Raw genomic sequence first — 24,980 nt, 5'->3', positions numbered from 1 at the left:
TCACTCACCATACTCCCCTTTCCTCACTCATTCCTTCAGTCCCTTCCTCTCCTTCACTCAGTCATTTCAGTCATTTATTTATACACTACACTTTCATTAAAAAAAGGAATGACACAGTGTGTAAGAAATACAGCTCTTTTTGGAGAAGTGAGTTAGTTCTGAAAATATTTTTTTGTTGTTGTTTTTTAAAAAAATGTTTTACATATATATATTTTTTTCAAACAGGAACAGGAAACTGGATTGGCAAAACTGTTCAACAGGAATAAAGTAAATCAAAAATTTTAAAAAAAATCATCTCCTCTGGGAACATTGGTGGTCTCGAATTTTACGTTCAACCAGATTGAGGCTCTGCTCCCCGTAGACGATTATTGTATTGCACATGTTGCATCTCATGTGTACAGAACTCAGGAATGGTCTCATATCCAATTGTGAGGTGGATGGTGAGGCATAAGGTGGTGCTGTTGATGTGCTGGCCACAGCTGGTGGAATCTGATTTTCAAGGTCATCTGATTCTGAAGAAGAATCCTGTCTTTCTGCCATTTTCTGCCAAGAATCCGGTTTTTCTCTGGAAAGCTGGAAAGGCTCATTCTCCCAAGAGATTGAAACAGATAGTGAGGGAAGTGGGTGGGGTTTTTGAAGATTCTAGAACAGAAACTACTTTTGACCAATGAAAAGTGTTGTTTTCGTGTCACATGACTTGCCGTGCGCGCACGGTGCGCGCACATCGCATCAAAATAGCGTTTTACCCGATTTTCATTAAAGTTTCTAAACGTGAAAAGGATGCAATGAAGAGACTCCCTGACCCCCTAGGCCTTCTCAGGGGACCCTGAAGAACCCCGATAGGCAAAAAAAAAAGGTTTACAAAAAAAATAACAATTCGTGAGGTGCGCGCACGTTTGAGAAACACAAAAAAAAACCAAATTTGACTGTTTACATGTGGATTGAAGATGTAGAGTATACTGATCAACTTTATGCAAATCATAAAAAATATTTGTGCTGTTGCACATTACATAATACAGTCAATGTATTACAATATATAAAGGCAGTTTGTTGAAAAATAATTTTATAATTAAATAATGATTTACAAATTAGCATTTTAAAAATATTGAAAATTCACTAGAAAATCATAGCTTTCACACATGTCATACTTAAGATTTAGCATTTAAAACTCTTTGAAATTCACTGAAAAAACATAGGTTTAACACACGTTTTAGTTAGAAATTAGCATTCAAAAAACCTTTGAAATTCAATGAAAAAACCATAGGTTTCAGGCCTGATATAGTTACGAATTAGCATTTAAAAAAACATTGAAATTCACTGAAAAAACATAGGTTTCAGGTGTTATATACTTAGGAATTAGCATTTGAAAAACCTTTGAAATTCACTGAAAAAAACATAGGTTTCACTATAACTCGCGCGCCCACGCCTGCAATCCACTGCTGATTATGTCACATTTTACATCATTCGTGACATGGTCAGTGACATCACTGATGACATCTCGAATGACATCACTGATGACATCACTGATGGCATCATCCACGTGACAATCACATACACCTTTCCATACACTAGTAAAATCTTTCATCACTCTTTGTAAAATACAGAGTATCATATTTAAATCCATTGACACAGCAATACAAGTATATTAAAACCCACTAAGAGATTCCTAGATGTATACACACATCTAAACACTTACCTGTAGATTCACTCATACATGCTGTCAATGAACATTAGAACACTATCAAAAATACTTATACACCTATATCGACATTACACAGCAGTACACAACCTATTCACATATGAAGTTATTGTTCTCACTTATGTAAACAATGGATTGTACTTACATACTTACTTAGCTACACAGTTATAGAAACACCACTTCATCTATTCATTTAGATAGTAAATCATACTATGGGGCCCAATATGATGTCGGGCGGATTGCCTCCGCCAGGCTGGCGGTAGCCACCGCCGGCCTGGCGGAGGCAATCCGCCCGACATCCATTGCCCAATTCCCCCCTGCCATATTAGGATGGCGGGGGGGACCGCGGCGGTGAAAAACACCCCCCACCTGTTTTTTGCCCCGGTCGCCTTGCGGCCGGGGTGGAAATTGTTTAATATGGTGGCGGTGTCTGTTAGACGCCGCCAGCCATATTACAATATGCATATTGGCAAGCCTTTCCGTGGTGGCAATGCCGCCACGGAAAGGCAGGCAGTCTTTGGTTTGGGGGCCCCCTGCGGGCCCCCCTGGTGATGGCCTAGGTGTTTGGTGCAAAGGGGGGGTACCTGTGGTACCCCCCGCATTTGCATACACCAAGCCGCTTTGTGTATGCAAATGCGTGCATTTGCTTTTCAGATTGTGGCGGGCGGTGCAGTGAGCACCGCCCGCCACAATGTTAAAATGAGGATTGCGCCCGCCACTGTGGCGGGCGCATCCTAATGCACATTTCGGGACCCCCGCCCTTGAGGCGGGCGGTCCCGTTTCCCGATAGGGTGGCGGGCGGGCAAAGCCCGCCCGTCATCCTAATAGCCCCCCTAGTGTATTATAAAATCATTATTACAAGTATACAGTTATCCATATAGTCACTCACACAATCATTGAGTCTTATGTATACTTATTAATATACAACAAGTGACACATACACTGCCTTTTATTTTTCTAGTTTGTTGGACATGTACCATTGAGAAATATATTTGCTTATCACCACACCCATAAAGATATTCAATCACCCAAATAACTGTTAGAACATGTAGTTTTAATTTCATATATCTACTGAATCAATTATTCACACATCTTTGGCCAGTCACACAACCCCCACCGAACCACACACACATTCACTCTCCCATACGCATACTCAGTTAACTAATCAATAACTAATATAGACTTTCACATAGCAAGAAACCAACTGGACAACCAGTTTACACAACAACTGACAAAGTGATACAGATATTCACACAGTTTAGACAGTATGCACTATATTTAGTGAGACACTATAAATTGTTAAAGTAAACAGTCAATTACACTGCTACTAAATCCTCCATTCAAATATTTATTTTTATATATCCACTCATTTTTCAATGCATATTTAAATAACGAAGCAAACCACATTCACTGGATGATGTCATCAGTGATGTCATCAGTGATGTCATTTGAGATGTCATCAGTGATGTCACTGACCATGTCAGGAATGATGTAATATGTGACATCATCATGTAAATTTTTTCATTTTTTACGTGTGTAATCAATGTGTGTATACTAAAAGTCTAGTGTTTCTTTTGGTGTGCTCTAGATAGCACACTACCACATATTTTGCAGGTGAACTTTGGTACATTTACTTTCTTGTGCCTTTCTGGAAAGGTGAAAAACTTCCAGATAAAGGACACCTTGGTCTTCTTACTACTGCTCTTCAATAAACTCCACATCTGAGTCAGGTGATAAAGTTCCTTTACTCCCCCACTCTCCTTCACTCCATTTCTCTCTCACTCTGTTTCTCTGTCTCACTCAGTGTAACCGTCTTATTCCCTCTCAGTCACTTGTTCTCCCTCTCTTTCTCTCTTACTCTCACTCTCTCTTTCTCTCCCTCACTCTTCTTGTCTCTCTCTTTCTTTTTCCTTCACTCCTACTTTATCCCTCAGTCCCCTTTCCTCTCTCTAAATATCCTTCCTTCACTCTCATTTCCCTTCCCTCACCCTTATACACCTTCACTGTCCTTCACTCACCGTCACTCCCCTTACCCCACTAACCTTCCTCCTGTCTGTATTTTTCACACTTTAACTTTCCTATTCCCTTTTCTCACTTCCTCTCGCTGTCCTTCTGTCACTCCTTTCTTAACTCCCCTTCTCTCAGTCCTGTTTTCTAAGTTCCTCCATCCCCTCACTCCACTTCTCTCTCCCTCACTCCCCATCTGTCACTTTCCATTACCCCCTTCCCTCACCCTCATACCCTTTCCCTCACCCCACTTCTCTTACTTTCACTACCTTCACTCTGCTCTACTTCTCCCTTTCCATCCCTTACTTACCTTCTCTGTCTCTGTTCCATGCTCCCCTTTTCTCACTCCTTGTCTCTCACTTTTCTTTCCTTACTGCCCTTCCCTTACTCTTTCACTCCACTTACGTCACTCCACAACCCTTAGTCTCCTTGTTTCAGTCACTCTTTGACTCCCCTTTCCTCACTCATCATACTCCCCTTTCCTCACTCATTCTCTCAGTCCCTTCTTCCCCTTCACTCAGTCATTTCAGTAGTTCATTTATACACTACACATACATTCAAAAATAGACTGGCACAGTGTATAAGAAATACAGCTCTTTTTGGAAAAGTGAAGTTAGTTCTGAAAATAACTTTTTTTGTTTTGTTCTTTTATATATTTTTTTGTTGTTGAAAGTTTTATATCTTTTTTGTGTTTTTTGTTCAAGAACAGGAAACAGGAAATGAAAAACTGTTCAACGGGAACAAACTAAATCAAATAAAAAAAAATTATCTCCTCTAGGAGCACTGGTGCAATTTCAAGCAAGCTGACGCTCTGCTCCCCATAGCAGAGGATCTCGTTGCAGATATTGCATCTCATGTTCACTTTCCTGAGGAACGGGCGTATATCCAATGCTGATGTGGATGGTGAGGCTCCTCTTGATGTGCTGGGCACAGCAGGTGGTACTTGAGAAGCAAGGGCTCTGGTGGAAGCTTGAGCATACTGTGCAGGGTGCACATTCTTAACATGCCTAATCATAGTGTGTATAGAAAAGGAATATTTCTTTAGAGGGTTTCCCCTGGAGAGCACAGATCCACATATGGTGCATGTCACCTTTGGGGCATTTACTTTTTTCTGCCGCTGTGGATATATAAAAAATTGCCAAATGAAAGATGTTTTGCTCTTGGCAGGTGCCTGAAGTTCCTGGACATTTGAATCTGAAGAGGAATCCATTCTTTCTGACATCTCTGGAACAATCATTGGAGAAAACTGGAAAGGTCCTTCTTCCAAGAGAGTGAAATGGATAGTAAAGAAAGTGGGAGGGGTGTTTGAAGATTCTAGAACAGAAACTGCCATGAACCAATCAAAAGTGTCGTTTTCAAGTCACATGACTTTACGTGCGCACACGGTGCGCGCACGTCACATGTAAATGAGTATTACCTGACTTTTGTAAAACGTGAAAAGGAGGCGAGGAAGAGAATCGTTGACCCCCTAGACCTTCGTATGGGGTCCCTGAAGGACCCCAAAGGGAAAAAAACCCATTAAAAAAAACCAAAAAAAACGCGAGGTGCGCGCACGGTGCTCGCACCTCCGAGGCAGAAGAGAGTGAAAAGTGGAAAACATGAAAAGGGGGCAGGGTAGAGACTTCCTGACCCCTTAGCCCTTCTCAGGGGGTCCGTGAAGGATCACTGAAAAAACCATAGGTTTGACACAAGTTATAGTTAGGAATTAGCTTTGAAAAAACCTTTGAAATTCACTGAAAAAACCATAGGTTACACACACGTTATAGTTAGGAATTAGCATTTAAAAAAACCTTGCAAATTCACTGAAAAAACCATAGGTTTCACACATGTTGTAGTTAGGAATTAGCATTTAAAAAACCTTAGAAATTCACTGAAAAAATCATAGGTTTCACACACGTTATAGTTAGCTAGACATTTCACTCATACAAAACCTTTGAAAATCCTCCTTTATAGTTAGTTCAGCTAACTATACCTCGCGTGGCCGCAATGCACTGCTGATGACGTCACATATTACATCACTCATGACATGGTCAGTGACAAGTGACATCACTCATGACATGACTGATGACATCTCAAGACCGTGGCACAAGAAAGCAGAAAAACAAACATGTAGAACAGAAAAACGGGGGCAGGGTAGAAACACCCTGACCCCCTAGCCCTGCCTAAGTGGTCCCACAAGGAACCCCAAGGCCAATTTTTTTTTTTAAAACCTGTTTTTTAAAAATAATATTAGCCCCTGGGGGGACAAAATCGCGGGGGCATAGTTATAAAGAAGTGTGGGGGGGCTCCCATTTCCCCCCTACACTGCCCCGGGGACCGCCGCCCCCCGGGGAAAAGCAATGCAGCCCCCTGGCGCATAATGGAGGCTCATGGTGGGCTAGTTGGCCTCCAGGTACCCCCAGTATGCAAGGGAACCTAATCCCCCAATTTAGAACACTCTACATGGCGCTTTTGCACAGTTTAAGTTGGGGAATTAATTCTTGTTCAATCCAGAGGTCCCCTAGAGGGAACTAGTCCAACAGGTATCTCCAGTAAGCGCCATGGAGCTGCGCTGCAGAGTGTTGTAAAAAGGGGTCGTACCCTCTGAACACCTGCCTGCAAAAATGTAGTAAATCAGTATAAAGAAAAATAACAATTAATACATTTAAAAATTGTCATTTAAAAAACCTTCGAAATTCAATGAAAAAAACATAGGTTTCAGGCCTGATATAGTTAGGAATTAGCATTTAAAAAAAATTGAAATTCAATGAAAAAAGCAATAGGTTTCTGGCCTTATATAGTTAGGAATTAGCATTTAAAAAACCTTGCAAATTCACTGAAAAAAACATAGATGACATCAGTGATGTCACAGACCATGTCATGAATGATGTAATATGTGACATCGTCAGCAGTGGATTGCGGGTGCGCGAAATATAGTTAGTACAACTAACTATATAGGAGCAATTTCAATGGTTTTGTATGAGTGAAATGTCCAGCTAACTATAACCCCCCTAAAACTTATAGTTTTTTGAGTGAATTTCAAAGGTTTTTTAAATGCTTATTCCTAACTAAGGGCCTGATTACGATGGCGGTTTTCCCGCATCCTCCAGGCCGGTGGAAGCCACCGTCGGCCCGGAGGATGCGGGAAAACCGCTGCGGACTGAAAAAGACCCCCCGACAGATTAGGATGGCTGGGGGATCGTTTTTCAGTCCGCAGCTTTTCCGCCGCGGTCGCCTTCCGACCGCGGCAGAAAAGCTTTAACAGGGCTGGCGGTGTCTATCAGACACCGCCAGCCATATTAGGATGTCTGTGGAAAGATGCCTTTACACGGCGGCATTTCCGCCGTGTAAAGACATACGGATTTTTGTTTGGGGGCCCGTTGCGGGCCCCCAGGGGTGAAGGGGGGGTGGGGGGTGCACATGAGGGGTACCTATGGTACCCCCTGCATTTGCCTGCACAAAGCGGCAGGCACCGCGAGGTGCCTGCCGCTTTGTGCATGCAAATGTACAACTTCCATTTTTATCATTGCGGTGGGTGCTGCTTCAAGCAGCACCCGCTGCAATGATAAAAATACAGGATGTGACCGCCAGGGTGGCGGTCACATCCTAATTTGCACGGAAGGACCGCCGCTGCCCCTGCGGACGGTCCCTCCTACTCTATGGTGGCGGACGGACTCAGGTCCGTCCGCCATCATAATCGGCCCCTATATAAGGCCTGAAACCTATGGTTTTTTCAGTGAATATATATATATATTCACTGAAAAAACCATAGGTTATAGACCATATATAGTTAGGAATTAGCATTTAAAAAACCTTATTTTACTCACACAAAACCATTGAAATTCCATATATAGTTAGTTGTATTAACTATATATCGCGCACCCGCAATCCACTGCTGATGATGTCACATATTACATCATTCATGACATGGTCAGTGACATCACTGATGACATCACTGATGACATCTCAAATGACATCACTGATGACATCACTGATGACATCTCAAATGACATCACTGATGACATCATTGATGACTACATTCAGTGACTGTATAATTCTGTAAAGTTAAAATATGTCTTACATATTGAAGAATGAGTGGATGTATAAGTGTCTTGATGAAGGATTTAGTAGGGGCATGACTGACTGTATGAGTGACTGATTAAATGTGTCTCACTGAGTGCATGGGTTAGTGACTAAACTGTCTTAATTTGTGCATCATTATGTCTGTTGTTCTGTAAACTGCTGCATGTGTTGATCAGTAGCTATATGATTAACTGTATGGGTTATTGATTGGTTGCCCAAGCATTTGTATGGGAGACTGAGTGTGTGTGTGGGTGGCTGGGAGGTGTATGACTCTTTGCATAGATGTGTGAGCAGTTGATTGACTAGATGTATGGGTTCAAAAGTGCATGTGGAAACAGCTGTATGGGCGGTTGACTGTGTGCATGAGTGTATTGGTGAGTGAATGGATATCTCAGTGCTACATGTTAAAGTAAGTACATATGTAAAATACAGTACATGTGAGAGTTGACATATATAAATAACTGTGCATAAGAGCCAGTGAATGTGTGAGTGGCTGTATGGATCATTGTGAACTTGTATCCAGGATTGTATAAGTCAGTAAATATGTTTTAGTATATGTTTGAATAAGTAAGGTGTGTATAACTGTATAGTTGAGGAAATGGAGGTGTGATTGATTCTTTGCATGACTGACTAAGTGTCTGAGTAACTCCATGGATGAGTGACAGTCTATGAGTGTCTGTTTACACTGAGTGTATCTAAGGTTATATTAGAGTCTGAAGAGGTTCATCGTATTATCACATGAATGATGTCATCAGTGATGTGATCAGTAATGTCAAATGAGATGTCATCAGTGATGTCATCAGTGATGTCATTTGAGATGTCATCAGTGATGTCATCAGTGATGTCATTTGAGATGTCATCAGTGATGTCATCAGTGATGTCATTTGAGATGTCATCAGTGATGTCATCAGTGATGTCACTGACCATGTCATGAATGATGTAATATGTGACATCATCAGCAGTGGATTGCGGGTGCGCGATATATAGTTAGTACAACTAACTATATATGGAATTTCAATGGTTTTGTGTGAGTAAAATAAGGTTTTTTAAATGCTAATTCCTAACTATATATGGTCTATAACTTATGGTTTTTTCAGTGAATTTTCAAGGTTTTGTAAATGCTAATTCCTAACTATATATGGTCTATAACCTATGGTTTTTTCAGTGAATTTCATTGGTTTTTTAAAAGCTAATATCTGTAGCTGTAAAATGTATTCTTCTTTAAATCCAAAAATATATTTTATATGTTTATTAATAATTTTTTTTTAATACTTTTTTTTGTTCGCTCCCGGTTCGCGAACCGGGAAGCTTCCCGTTAGCTCATCTTGATGCCGCGACCCAGTCCGCGAACCGGTAAACGTTCCGTTAGCGCAACTGCCGCGTTAGAAATCAACATCGTGACGCGTCGCGGAAGCGCGATGTATCACGTTGTCGCGTAATGCGTCTTATGACGCGCTGCGTTAGCGCACCCGGAAGTGCTCCGGTACGCGAAGCGCAGCTCCCCGGAAGCGATCCGCGGCGCATCGCGAAAGCGCGACGTATCGCGTTGCCGCGTAATGCGTCTTATGACGCGCCGCGTTAGCGCACCCGGAAACGCTCCGGAGCGCGAACCGAGGCGCGAAGCGCAGCGACCCGGAAGTGATCCGCGGCGCGTTCCGCAGCGCGTAACTTAAGCGTAAGAGGTCATGTGACTTGTTGATAAAACTTTTCATTGGTTCATTTCACTTTTGGTTTCATAATGATGTAAGGCTAGGTCAGATGACCTAAAAATAACACTTTTCATTGGTTTAGAACTATTGTTTATCCCAAATGATGAAAACCCCTCCTTCTTTCCTCACTCTGACTTTCATCTTTGTGAGAGGAAGACCATTTTTGATAGTTGAGCAATGGCTTCAATAGTTGCTTCAGCTGGTGCACCCCCACCACCACCTCCACCTCCTCATGGGAAGAGAGGACCACCTCCCCAGTTTATCAGCCGGACAGAGGAGGAAGAGGATGAACTAGAGGAAGAGGAGACCGAAGGACCACAGTTCTTACAGGAGGTGCCCCGGGTTTCCCGTCGGAAAGCCAGCTTTATTTGGCAGTTTTTTTCACTCCCTCGAGGGCAAAAAAAAGTAAATGCTAGGTATGTCACCTGCCTGATTTGTAAAGACCGGTTATCTAGAGGCACTGATAAAAAATATAGCTACGGAAACTATACAATGCATCGTCACATGACCAGGTGGCATCCATTGAACTACAGCCAGGCGGAGATACGTGACATGCAAGATAACCCAACAACAACTCCTGTGGCCAGGTCAACATCACTAATATCGTTGACAGGAGCAGAGGCACGGGAAACCGTGCCAAACATTCAGGAGAATTTTGCTCATATGAAATTTACTTGTATGTACTGCGGTGCATTGCTGTCTTGTGGTAACATGAGCATTACGTTAATCAACCTAGCTTATGTAAATCACAATTGCCCTAACCGCCCCAGACAGTCATTTTTTTTTTGCTCCTGTTGAGCCCTTTTTAATGCCTGTTTTTTGTTGTTTCCCCTCCATCAAAAACAAAAAAAAAACATAAAACTGTTCAAAAAATACAAAAAAAACAAAAAATTTTCAACAAAAAAAAATATATATAAAACAACAAAAACATTTAAAAAAAAGTTCTTTTCAGAACTACCTCCCCTTTCAAAAAAAAATTGCTAGAATGTTTAGCACTCTGGCAAGCTCTATTTCTTTTAGTTCGCTTCCCCGTTCGCTTCCCGGTTCGCGAACCGGGAGCAAACCAAAAAAAAAATGTTTTAAAAAAAAAGAAGAGTAAGTATAAGGGAAGTAAACAGAGAGTAATGTTAAAAGAAAGACAGCTATAGGGAGTAAACCAGAGATACTGTTTAATAGATCTATTTACCGAAGAAAAGATGGAAGAGGGTATAATTGTGAAAAACAAAATAGATAAGGAAGTGAAAGAAAAAAAAGAGAGTAGAACAATAACAAAGAAGAGTTTCTTGGAGAATGTGAGTGAATGTTCAAAATCAGAGTAAAACATGTGGAATAACAGAGAGAAAAAACAGAAAACAAAAAAGAAAAAATAACAGAAAAAGATTAATTGAAACAGCAAAGAAATGTAAATAACATAGAGCCATATCATCAACATAGGCAATAAAAGTTTTGCAGCTTTTATCGGCAGAAATGTGTCGCTAAAGCCGCTTTTGCGGCAGAAAACTGCCGCTAAAACCACTTTTGAAACACTTTTCTGCCAATAAAAACAGCAAGAATTTTATTGGCTGTGTTCATAATATGCCCCTTAGTGTGCTTCAACTACACAGAAGAAGCATAATGAACAAGTAGTGAAAGAGTGATCAGTCAAAGACACTAAGAGTAATAGAGACGGAGTGAGTGAACAAGAGTGAGGAACTATGAGAAGAGAGGGACTGAGAAAAGGAGTGGAAGGAGTAGAGTAAGTAGGTAATAGAGAAAGGAATGAGGGAAGTAGCAAAGGCAGGAAACTGAGGGTTAAAGAAATGAAGCTGTCGAACTACTAGTAGGTGAATGTGATAGAAATGTAACGAAAAGAGTACAAAACATTTACCTTATAATTGTCATTAACTTACTCACTTTTTGTTTTTATACTTTCAATCTGTGAAAGAGAGAACAAACATTTAAAAAATATTAAAACATGTATTTAAAAATTAGAAAAGACAATGGAAAAGATTGAAGGACAAACAGTTTTTCAACAACTTTGACACTTACAGAAGCTTCTGCTTCTCCAGGCCCCCTACACAGTCCTAAAGATATACATTTTAAACTAACAGTATCTTGATGCAGATGAAGTGAGGCCTATCTTAAAAAATGGTGCATCTTTTGCACTGCTGTTGTCTCACAAAAGTGTCACAAGACACTAACATTTTAAATGTTTGTTTCAGGATGCCAATAAGATGTGTCCTATCCAGAGGTTTGTTTGAGGTGAGGCCTACTCAGGGTTCCAAATGAAATTTCGAGTTGTTGAAGAGAACAGAGAACATAATACATGTGAAGGCCTACCAATGAAGTAAGTCATGTCCACTTCACTCTTGAACAAAGGCCAGACCTCTTCTGTGTCCGTGGACAGACCTAAACTTCATCTGCACAATGTCATTCGTAAACTTAGGAAACACAGGTGATGTAATTGAAAAATGTGGAGTTTCTTTTCCTCATTTCACAATCACATCGCCTGTGTTGCCTTTGGTTAGGTATCTCATAGTGCAGATGGAGTCTAGCATATCAAAGAGTACATAGAAGTTGAGCAGTATATACATCAATTTTGACATTTACAGAAGACTTAGCTTCTTATCTTGTTGGAGATGAAGTCAGGCCTGTCTTGCAACATGGTGCATCGTTTGCATCACTGCTGCATCAGTTGCATGTGGCACGGGTTTTTTACAGCATGACACATCTGCCTAGATGCATCAATTTGTAATTTTGTCGCCTCATAGCAAATCTTTTGCACCGCCGCTGCATCACAAAAGTGACGCACAGTGGCGCAAAAGAGGCATACACCTATCATAAATCTGTCCCTATCATTTGAAATGATTGATTCAGGATGACGAAAAGGTGTGGCCTCTCTAGAGGTTTGTTTAAGGTGAGGCCTACTCAGGATTGCATATCAAATTTATGCTTGTTGAAGAATACAGAGGAGATAATACATGTGAAGGCCTACCAATGAAGTAAGTCATGTCCACTTCACTCTTGAACAAAGGCCAGACCTCTTCTGTGTCCGTGGACAGACCTAAACTTCATCTGCACAATGTCATTCGTAAACTTAGGAAACACAGGTGATGTAATTGAAAAATGTGGAGTTTCTTTTCCTCATTTCACAATCACATCACCTGTGTTGCTTAGGCTTAGGTATCTCATAGTGCAGATGTAGTGCAGCATATTAAACAGTACCCAGAAGTGCAGCACTGCATGCAACAACTTTGACACTTACAAAAGCTTCAGCTTCTGCATGCCACCTACACAGTGCTAATTATATACATTTTAAACTGATGGTATCTTGCTGGAGATGAACTGAAACCTATCTTGCAACATGGTGCATCTTTTACACAAAAGTGACCCACAATGGAGCAAAAGAGGCGCACGGCCACCATAAATCTGACCCTAACATTTTAAATGATTGTTTCAAGATGCCAATAAGGTGTAACCTATGCACAGATTTGTTTCAGGTAAGTCCTACTCAGGGTTGCAGATGGAATTTAGGTTTGTTGAAGAATACAGAGGAGATAATACATGTGGAGGCCTACCAACGAAGTGAGTCATGTCCACTGCACTCTTGAACAAATGTCAGACCTCCTCTGTCTCCAGGAACAGGCCTAAACCTCATCTACACAATGTGATGTGTAATGTTAGGAAACACAGGTAATATAATTGAAAAAGGTGCAATTTATTTTGCTCATTCCACAATCATATCACCTGTGTTTCCTTTGCTTAGGTATCTCATTGTGGAAATGTAGTCTATCATATGAAAGACTACGTAGAATATGAGCACTGTATGCAACAACTTTGACACTTACAGAAGCCTCTCCCTCTCCATGCCTCCTACACAGTTCTAAATGTACATCATAAATGCAAACAGTACAGAATTAATTATACATGTTAAATGGTTTGTTTTTGCTGTTCTCAGAATGTATCAAATTTCACTAAAAACAGTGACTTGAAGGTATTCATCATATAACAGCGGGGAAAAAAACCACAATCAAAATGATTGTGTTTAAAAAACCCATACAACATAACAAATCAGAATTCAGAACTCCTTAAAGTTAACTTACTTTCCATGACGTTGAAGGATGTCCTATGAACAGCTTACACTCTGTTGTGCTGTTATTACTTTCAGACCGCCACTTTCTGAAAGAAAACCTCCATCGTTTTGAAAAACATGTTACATACAATAAATGACTTCTTGCTCTCTACCACACGTTTCCACAAGGCCAAATCATGTCTGAGCCATTTATAACTCTTGGAATTCTTGTAAGCCAATCCTGTCATGTTGTATTTCCGCAACTTTTACAATTAAAATATTGAAGATCATTTTCACAATCCTGGACTAGTAATATCTTCCCCTTCTTGCTCAGTCATGTTCTACATTTCCTATGACACTGATACTGCTTACTATGAAGCAGACTTACACTACCTCTATGACTACTACAATTATTTAATTCTCTACATCACTTTTAATCACAAAGCAATGTAAAACAGTAGACAGCATTGCAGACTTACATTCCCTCTACTCCATGTTTTGATTGGCTGCTTCAATTAGCTTATAAAAAGAAACAGTTTTTCTGAACTCATTCAAAGTGCACTTATTTCTCCATGACGTCCAGTGTTATGGTAAGAAGTTATGTCTCTGTACTACACTTATCCTCAAGGCCAAATCGTGTAGGAGCCATTACAACTTCTTGAAATTCCTCAGAGCACATCCCGAGATTCTTTCCCTAAAATTTTGGTTTTAAAAACACCAGGTAAGAGTTTTTAAGGTCATACGGCAATTTTTTTTTGAAAATTAAAACAGAATCATTGCAGAATGACCAGCCATTTCTAGACTTTAAATAAGCTGTGTAATGTCCTGATGTTATTGAAGGACCGTCATGATATATAATTGCTGCAGTTACAAAAGTCCTTCCTGATATTGACAACTGTGAAGCCACAAAATTTTTAATTACAGTTGTCAATTTTGTTCCATCAGGCCTACATCGTTGGAACATTAAAATAACATACTGGCCATATGTTCGTATAAATAATGTGGACATCATTTCAGATTTACATTGGCTACACTGCATGTTGTGATCAGCTGCTTTTACTAGTTTATTAAAAGAGACTGATTTACTGTCTGGCAAAGTTAAATATATAAATCTTTCTGAGTCTACACTAGTAGTACTTGATACCCTACAGTTCTCGCAGTCATGCTGCCATTGATAAGAAAGCCCAAACAGGTGATCTACATCTACACCTTCAGCATGCAATACATCAAGCATATACATTAAAAACTCCTGACAATCTTGCTGAATATTTTGAGAGAATTGTGTTTGGCCTGAACATCTGTCTAACAGATTTCGAATTTCAGACACACTTTCTATTTTTGTTCTATCAGTGCTACATTTCTCTAACACAGAATTTAACAAACTGCAAAATCTTTGATCAGAATTGACCACAATCTCTTCTTTTACATTTTCTAGAGAAAACAAAACATTAACCACTACATTAGCATAGCAGTTGACACCAGAACTGTTTTCAAATTGAAAACCAACAACATCTTCAACAGAATCCTTTTTGTTTCTGCTTATAATTTCAGGTTCATCGACTTTTCGTCTTTTTGCTACAACCTCCCCAGTATTGGTCACATTTCTTCGTTTCCGGCCTACCACACGTTTCTCAAACAAAGGATATTGAGGCAAATGTGGCGCATACTCTCTTCTTAACCTATTGTATTCCTTAACACAATCTAGATCCGCACAAATGTTTGTGACATCACACTCAATCACGTACAATCCCGATAAAGTTCTAACTCGTGAAAATGCCACATATGCCATACCCTCCTTGAACACAGAACTGCCAATATTCACCAATGCTCTGTCTACACTTAAACCTTGCGATATATGGATTGTCACCGCATATGCCAAGCAAACAGGAAACTGCTTACGGCGAACATATAAGTCTTTTACAAGCAAAAATCTAGCAGAACAACGACCAATTAGCTGTACTTCCTCAATGCCATCAAATTTAATTTTTAAAAATTCAATTCCATCTCTATTTCTGTATTTTACAAAATCAACAACATTACCCATTGATCCATTTACCAGACCTCTTTCAACATGTAAATTCTTCCTTAAAATTATACGGCAGTTCAAGCACACATTCAGAGTCTTTTCAAAACCTGCAGTTTTAGATATAGTCTTCTCTAATGAATCCAATTTTGTTTTCAAATTCTCAGACAAAATAATTGTTGATCCCATATGCTCTACTCTGTCAATAGCTTCCAGTTTCACAATCTCTTGCTTTTCTAAATGCAACATTTTGTTGTTGAATTTGGCACATTCTGCAAGAGTTGGCATCAAACATATTCCAGATTTCTTCTCAGTAATTATCTGAAAAATATTCTCAGGCACAACATCTTGTTCTGGATATAAATTTGACAGTAATCGTGCATGTAAAGCTTCTTTCCCATGCTCGGTCACTTTTCCAATTCTAACATCTTGTAGAATAGTCTTGTAAACTTCATCCTTCGCCTGACGCATATTTTCATGCAGTTCAGCATAATTGAAGTTTAACCATATATTGACGTTGCCAATGCTCCCTAGGCACTTCCTGGTATCTTCATGCGTGAGCATTTTGAACACAGGTTGCCCTTTCACTGGTGTCAGCTGCAGAAGATCTCCGAAAACAATGATGTGTTTGCCACCAAATAACACATCATACTCTGTTTTGAGAACTTCTTGCATTCTCAAATGCACAAAGGCAAGCATGACATTGGAAACCATGCTTACTTCGTCAATGATAAGAAGTTTCATTTTCCTCAAGATTCTTGAAACTTCACAACAAGCATCTCCAGATAGCTTGTGATATTGTAATTTGTTGTCATGCTCCACTGGCAGCATCAGTAAACGATGTAAAGTAATCCCTTTAATGTTATGTGCTGCCAGTCCAGTTGGAGCAGTGACAACACAAGACAGCGATGACTCTGTCCTTTCCTGCAAATAACATGAAATTGCTTTAATAAGGAAACTTTTTCCAGTTCCCTCTTCTCCACTCACGTACAGTCGGACAGGCTTCAACGACGTACATGAGCACTCTTTGTTGTCATGACTTAATCCATGATCAATTTGCATGGTAACTTCGTCATATATTTTCCTCTGCTCAACGTTGAGTTGTCTTTCCAACTCTTCTAAGTTAACCGCATCCTCCTGAGCATGTGCCATGGCTCTTTCCACTTCATTCATAGCAGTGGCAGCTTCATTTTCGATAACAGGTCCTCCTAGTGGATCCTGACTCAATGAAGCAGAACTCTGACTGTCCTGAGAACTGTCTCTGGCAATCTCAGCTGCAATCGTTGCTTCCTGCTCAATTTCCGCATTCAGCATTTCTACATATTTGGGAAAAGCAGGACATTCTATGGTCTCCTTGGCAGCATTGAAAGAGTCTTCGTAACAGAGGAAATCTCCAAGCAGTTCCTCTTCTGCACGCCAAGGCTTGAAAAGTTGCAAAAGTGCTAAATAGAAAAACTCCTTTTTTTCAGGAGATTCGCCACTCAATTTTCGATGGTTTACCAAGTGGCATTTTCTTTGCTTGACCAGACATCCCTCACTTCCTATTACAGCATACACTCCTTTCTCAGTATCTTCTTTGATGTTCCTCTTGAATATGTAATTTTGAAGAACCTCATACAGACAAACATTCTCGAGGTGACTGCTTCGATTTGGATAATATGTATCCAACATGTTGGTCTTCAAAATGTCGGTACTGTTTGGCTCCTTTTCCGCCAAATACTCAATTTCCCGCACAGGTTTGAGAACTCGATTACGCGTTGCAGCAAGACCAAGACTCGCCCAAACGATACTCCTGGACTTGGCATAGAGACTTGCTGAAGACAACCGGTCAGAACATTCGTAAGCTCCGATTTCTCGATGCGACAACATCTTCAGACTGAAACTGTACAACTTCTTGCTGAGGCTCTTTTCATGGGAAATGTCCTCCCACATATCCTTCAATTCTGTCTTCTCTTTTTTGGTGATGTAAGATGTCACTCACATACCGAGCCACAGCCATACAGTTATCAGCCACAAACTGTATATCCATGTTAGCATTCCACATGGACAAAATCACCGGGTTGTAGTCGTTGATGTACTTAGACTCTTCGTTCCTCTTCAAATTGTATGTGTTTTTAGGTGATTTCTTTATCACATTATGTCGCAGCAAAGACATCAAACTGTTTACTCTTCCTTTAGAAATCACCGGTCGTGGAAAGCCGAAACGACATTTGGTGTAGAACTTGTCCTTGTTTCGGAATTTACGACGACAGTACTTTCCACATCGATGGCTTTGGAAACGTAGAACTTTTTCTCTTAGGCTTTTCTTCTCCTTTGCGTTTCGAACAGCACACGTAGAATACTGTTGTATGAAACTCATCACTGAGTCTTCTGGATCCGTTCCAAATTTAGGTGCATCCTTCATCCACAACAACATATGTATATGAGGAGCACCTCTTGCTTGGTACTCCTTTCTCCAGAAGAAATCCAACACCTCTCCAAGAGGTGGATTCTTCTTATTCATGATGAAAGACATCATAGCTTCAAATCTATGATTGAAGTACCTACATACATTGACTGGATCCAAAGAGCACAGTTCTCCGGGTGTCTTGAATTCGATGTTTTCGATGTTTCCATTTGCCTCTCGTAGAAATTCAAGTAAGTCTTCCCAGCCATACTCGGCACAGCTCAGAGTGAGGAACCATGTGGGAGTTCCTAAGTTCCTCAGCATACATTTTAAATCACCATGACGATGGTACCAGTACTCATTAGTACCACGCTGACACGCCATGAGATTAATCAGGTGAGAATCCAAAATACTGTCTTGGACATTGACTTTATCCATAAAGTCACTTGCCGAGATGTTTTGCATGTGTATAACACTTTTCAAGATGTGGTTCACTGCATATGACAGTCCAGACAGATCGCTTTCAAACAGGAGATGAAACAAATAGGGAATGCATTGTCGAAACCTAGCATCTCCTGCATACAATCGCAAAGTCCGGTATTCAGAAGCAGGAATTTGATGAGGTCGCTCATCATATCTTCCTCCCTGACCTGTTGGAAAAAGCTGTGGGAAACACCGAGCTTCCAAACTTTCCTCCCAAACACTAATGGGACTCCCTTTGGCTTGTTTCATTTGAAACAACTCAATAGCATTCCCCATGACTTCCTTGGAATGCAAAGGATGAACACTATAATGTTCATATATTTCTTCACTAGTAGAGGGTTCTACTTTCTCAATTTGACCAGCACACAAATCGCTATCCTCTTCCTCACTTACTTCCTTTTCTGCAACATATACATTCTTATAGTATTTTTTTTTTTTTTCAAATACAAGGTTGCCTTTTTAACTTTCCTAACATCCACTAAATCTTGCCATATTTTCTTATTCTTTGTCGGAACCCCATTAACTAAGATAACCAGAGGTTCCTCTTCCACTTTTTCTACTCCAATTGTGTTAATGTTTTTCTTCAAATCTAGAGGCAAATAAACAACTCTTCCCTTTAATCCTCTCTGTAAATCTGATGGAGGCAATTTCCCTGTCTTTGGCTCCATTCTTACAATAGCCTGAAAGGGATGGATACTTTGAATCAAAATAGATTCATAAGTATTTAAATCCTTCAATTCAGAAGGAATCTCAACCAATTCCAGATTATTATGAACTGCTCTAGCAGGCATCTGGTTTTGATTTAATTTGTTACAACAATAAGTACACACACGTTGATCCAATCCCAAATCAAAACAATTTTCTACCATCAAGTATGTTGTGAAATCCTTCCATTCATTATTATTTTCCCTTTCACTTTTTGCATATAAATCCACTAACTTAGTCTGATTCTTATAATAAGTGCGTCGACAACACACACAAGTGAAATTTGGCCTCTCACTTGATTTCACCTGAAACGTCGCAATTTCCCTCTGGAAATTATCTGTACTGGAAACCTGTACACTATCTTCCACATTACCCGCTTCTTCTTGGTCAATTTCAACATTCTCCTCTTTACTTCCAAAGTAACAAAACTCAATTTCTTCACATATATTCTTCACATCTATTTCAGAACCATGCAAAAGAGCAGCGCATAATTGTTTAAGCATAATTGCTGGACTCTTAGCATAATACAACATTCTAACTAATTTCCTCACTTTATTATGATGCACTGCTAGCATCCTGAAATGATGAAAAACACTCTGGCATACTCTCCTGGAAAGACAAGCCAGTGAATGACCATGCAAACCTGTCACTTCTCTCACTCTGCAAGGATCTAATTCTTGCAACAACTTCATTTTCTGCTTCAAACTTTTCTTATTAAATGACCGTACAAAATCACAAAGCAAATTGATGGAATCCTGTCGCACACTGCAAATACTACTACACTTCCAGGTATACACAGGACCCTTAGGACGTCTTCCTAAAACCTTATTACCTAACACCTCTTCTGCCTCTGTTGTCACAAGTTTTTCTTTTTCAACTGGACAACCATCTTTCACTTCATAAGCTCGACCACTGGTGTCAACTGCATGCACCAAATCATTATCCTGGAAATAACTCTCCTCATTAAAAAATGCCTCACAGCTTGAACTATGCATCCATTCTCCAGAAAAAACTCCACAAAAATTACTACGATTAACTATTCTCTTCCATCTACTATTTCTTTTGAAATCATAAATTGCCTTGTTTAGCTTCCTAATTCTATTGATTATCAAAATAAATAACTTACGTTTAATTTCAAATGCCTGATCAATAACTTTCTCAACTATTTTTTTTCTCTTATAAAAAATCACTTTCTGTTGACCTTTCTTAATATTTTTTAACAAATTGCCAATTATCCTGTTGCGGAACATTCGTTTACGAATGTCCCTAAACTGTTGTTTCCTTCTACTATCATGCACAGAGTTATCTCTTGCTCTAGCAGTAACATTTTTCATTGGCCTTTCCTTTCCGTTTGAATTGCTTCTCTTTTTCTGGACTGAAACATTTTCTGTAGTAATATTTTTTTTACTACAGATATTTCTTATGAATGTTTTTGTACTCTTACCCGGTGCTTTCTTGGTGACTTGACAAATCTTTTTGTTAGAGGACTGCTGCTTTTTTTCATTGACCTGCTGTCTTTGACGTTTTGCAGCCTTTCTCAGTCTTTCTTTGGTTGGCATGCTGAAATCTTGAAATGATCTGCAGTTGAATCTGTGGTAAAATATATTAAAAAATGTTATTAACCACTATTACCCAACAGTAAATCAATAACAGTAATCAAAAACTTAAAACACTACTTGACATTTTTACATAGAAGATTTTTTAGTGCTTGGCAAATTTAGAATACAGAAATAGCAGAAAAGAAATGGAATTTATATTCATTTTACCTGTGCTGTTTTATATGTGAATCTGATCTAATTTTATGAGCATATTTTAATATTTTATTGAAGACACTACACATAACCTGTTTTTGAAGGTGTCTTTATTTTTAAATTAAACGGTTTACATTTTTACTTTTTATTTATTATAATTTTTTAAAATAAATGTTTATAGTTCCATAGGCTCAAGCACGTCAGCTTCCCATCCTATGTCATACAATTCTGACAAATCTGCATCCTCATCACGTTCTTCTTCATCCTCAGGATTTAAATCATCCAAGGGATCAACATCCACTGATGTTTCAATTACGAGTTCAATGATGAGGTCGAAATCAACTGATTGCTGATTGTCGCTCATGTTGATGTTGTCTTTATCTTTAAAGAAAGATAACAACAATGAGATGTTGCAGAGTAAGAGACAAATCTCAGAGATTATAATAGTAAAATTGTTTAACAAGAGTAACATTTTGCACCTATTATTTAGCCATGTCCAGCGATGCTGAGGAGGTGAAGCCTATGTCCAATTTTTCAGTGAACAGGACTCATCTCTTCTTAACCTTGGATAAGCCTCACCGACTCTGTGTCCCCTGCACATACTTAAATGTAAAGGGGCAGATTTATGTTAACTGGCACATCCCCAGGGATGCACCAGTTAACGTGCACCGCTGCTCTGCCACCCATGGTGTGCCGCATTTACAATCAGATAGGACAAAGCTGCGTCAAAACCCTGTGCCTGCTTGAAGCAGGCATAGGTCTTGACGCAGCATTGTGGAGATGGAGCACCCCTGAGCCTTGCTGGAGCTGCATCGCACTTGCAATACAACTCCAGCAATGCGCCACCTTTACGGCACAGATGCGTCACGCATCTGTGCCGTTTTTGCCCCATGGTGCGCCGCATTGTAAATGCAGCACACCATGGGTGGCGGAACAGCGGCGCAGGATGACTGGCACATCCCTGGTGATGCGCCAGTCATCATAAATCTATCCCTAAGCTTCTTATCTTGTTAGAGATGAACTGCCATATGTATCATCAAACTATTTTGCATTTCCTAAATAGCGAATTTTAAGGAATAAATAGCGATTCTTTACCATTCCTAATTTGCGATGAGCAAATTGCTAATTGCAAATTACCCATTCATTTCCATGGGCCAGGAGGCCCATAGGAATGAAGGTGCAGTTTGCGATTAGCAATTAGCTCATCGCAAATTAGGAATTTTTCCAAGGGTGCAGGGGTGTCTCAAGAACACCCTGCTGCACCCCTGAAAAAGAAATTTGGGGGCATATGGCGCACATACATGCCCTAAGGGCATGTATGGGCGTCATATGGCACCTTTTGTTTTTTGGAAAAAAAGCTTTTTGAAAAGAATTCGCAAATTACCACCAACTAGAAGTTGGTGGTAATTTGCAAATCCTTAATGGCATTTTTTGCATATTTTTGTTTGATACATTGCATTTAAGAAATCGCAAAATTTGCAAATCCTTCAGTGCAATCGCAAAATAAGGAATAGCAAATTTTGCTATTCCATATTTTGCATCAAACTTGTTTGATACATACCATTTGTCTAATTAGCATTCGCAAAGGCCGAAATTCGCAGAATTTCGGCCTTTGCGAATGCTAATTAGCTTGATACATATGGCCCCAAGTGAGGCCTGTCTTGCAACATGGTGCATCTTTTGCATCACTGCTGCATCGGTTTCATGTGGCACGTTTTTTTTACACCATGACACATCTGCCTAAATGCATCAATTTGTAATTTTGTCGCCTCATAGCAAATCTTTTGCACCGCCGCTGCATCACAAAAGTGACGCACAGTGGCGCAAAAGAGGCATACACCTATCATAAATCTGTCCCTAGCATTTTAAATGATTAATTCAGGATGACGATAAGGTGTGGCCTATCCAGAGGTTTGTTTAAGGTGAGGCCTACTCAGGATTGCAGATCAAAGTTACGCTTGATGAAGAATACAGAGGAGATAATACATGTAAAGGCCTACCAATGAAGTAAGTGATGTCCACTTCATTGCGCCAGTCATCATAAATGTATCCCTAAGCTTCTTATCTTGTTAGAGATGAACCGCCATATGTATCATCAAACTATTTTGCATTTCCTAAATAGCGAATTTTAAGGATTAAATAGCGATTCTTTACCATTCCTAATTTGCGATGAGCAAATTGCTAATTGCAAATTACCCATTCATTTCCATGGGCCAGGAGGCCCATAGGAATGAAGGTGCAATTTGCGATTAGCAATTAGCTCATCGCAAATTAGGAATTTTTCCAAGGGTGCAGGGGTGTCTCAAGAACACCCTGCTGCACCCCTGAAAAAGAAATTTGGGGGCATATGGCGCACATACATGCCCTAAGGGCATGTATGGGCGTCATATGGCACCTTTTGTTTTTTGGAAAAAAAGCTTTTTGAAAAGAATTCGCAAATTACCACCAACTAGAAGTTGGTGGTAATTTGCAAATCCTTAATGGCATTTTTTGCATATTTTTTGTTTGATACATTGCATTTAAGAAATCGCAAAATTTGCAAATCCTTCAGTGCAATCGCAAAATAAGGAATAGCAAATTTTGCTATTCCTTATTTTGCATCAAACTTGTTTGATACATACCATTTGTCTAATTAGCATTCGCAAAGGCCGAAATTCACAGATTTTCGGCCTTTGCGAATGCTAATTAGCTTGATACATATGGCCCCAAGTGAGGCCTGTCTTGCAACATGGTGCATCTTTTGCATCACTGCTGCATCGGTTTCATGTGGCACGGTTTTTTTACACCATGACACATCTGCCTAAATGCATCAATTTGTAATTTTGTCGCCTCATAGCAAATCTTTTGCACCGCCGCTGCATCACAAAAGTGACGCACAGTGGCGCAAAAGAGGCATACACCTATCATAAATATGTCCCTAACATGTTAAATAATTGATTCAGGATGACAATAAGGTGTGGCCTATCCAGAGGTTTGTTTAAGGTGAGGCCTACTCAGGGTTGCAGATCAAACTTACACTTATTGAAGAATACAGAGGAGATAATACATGTGAACGCCTACTAATGAAGTAAGTCATGTCCACTTCACTTTTGAACAAAGGCTAGACCTCTTCTGTGTCCGTGGACAGACCTAAACTTCATCTGCACAATGTCATTCGTAAACTTAGGAAACACAGGTGATGTAATTGAAAAATGTGGAGTTTCTTTTCCTCATTTCACAATCACATCACCTGTGTTGCCTTTGCTTAGGTATCTCATAGTGCAGATGGAGTCTAGCATATCAAACAGTACACAGAAGTTGAGCAGTGTATACAACAATTTTCACACTTAGAAAACCTTCAGCTTCTGCATGTCCCCTACACAGTGCTAATTATATACATTTCAAAGTGATGGTATCTTGCTGGAGATGAACTGAAACCTATCTTGCAACATGGTGCATCTTTTACACAAAAGTGACCCACAATGGAGCAAAAGAGGCGCACGGCCACCATAAATCTCAGCCTAACATTTTAAATGATTGTTTCAAGATGCCAATAAGGTGTAACCTATGCACAGATTTGTTTCAGGTAAGTCCTACTCAGGGTTGCAGATGGAATTTAGGTTTGTTGAAGAATACAGAGGAGATAATACATGTGGAGGCCTACCAACGAAGTGAGTCATGTCCACTGCACTCTTGAACAAATGTCAGACCTCCTCTGTCTCCAGGAACAGGCCTAAACCTCATCTACACAATGTGATGTGTAATGTTAGGAAACACAGGTAATATAATTGAAAAACGTGCAATTTATTTTCCTCATTCCACAATCATATCACCTGTGTTTCCTTTGCTTAGGTATCTCATTGTGGAAATGTAGTCTATCATATGAAAGACTACGTAGAATATGAGCACTGTATGCAACAACTTTGACACTTACAGAAGCCTCACCTTCTCCATGCCTCCTACACAGTTCTACATGTACATCATAAATGCAAACAGAACAGAATTAATTATACATGTTAAATGGTTTATTTTTGCTGTTCTCAGAATGTATCAAATTTCACTAAAAACAGTGACTTGAAGGTATTCATCATATAACAGCGGGGAAAAAAAAACACAATCAAAATG

The sequence above is a fragment of the Lissotriton helveticus genome, chromosome 5_1, assembly GCF_964261635.1.
Source record: "Lissotriton helveticus chromosome 5_1, aLisHel1.1, whole genome shotgun sequence".
In the NCBI taxonomy this organism is placed as follows: Eukaryota; Metazoa; Chordata; class Amphibia; order Caudata; family Salamandridae; genus Lissotriton; species Lissotriton helveticus.
Note: the sequence above shows the minus strand (reverse complement) of the source record.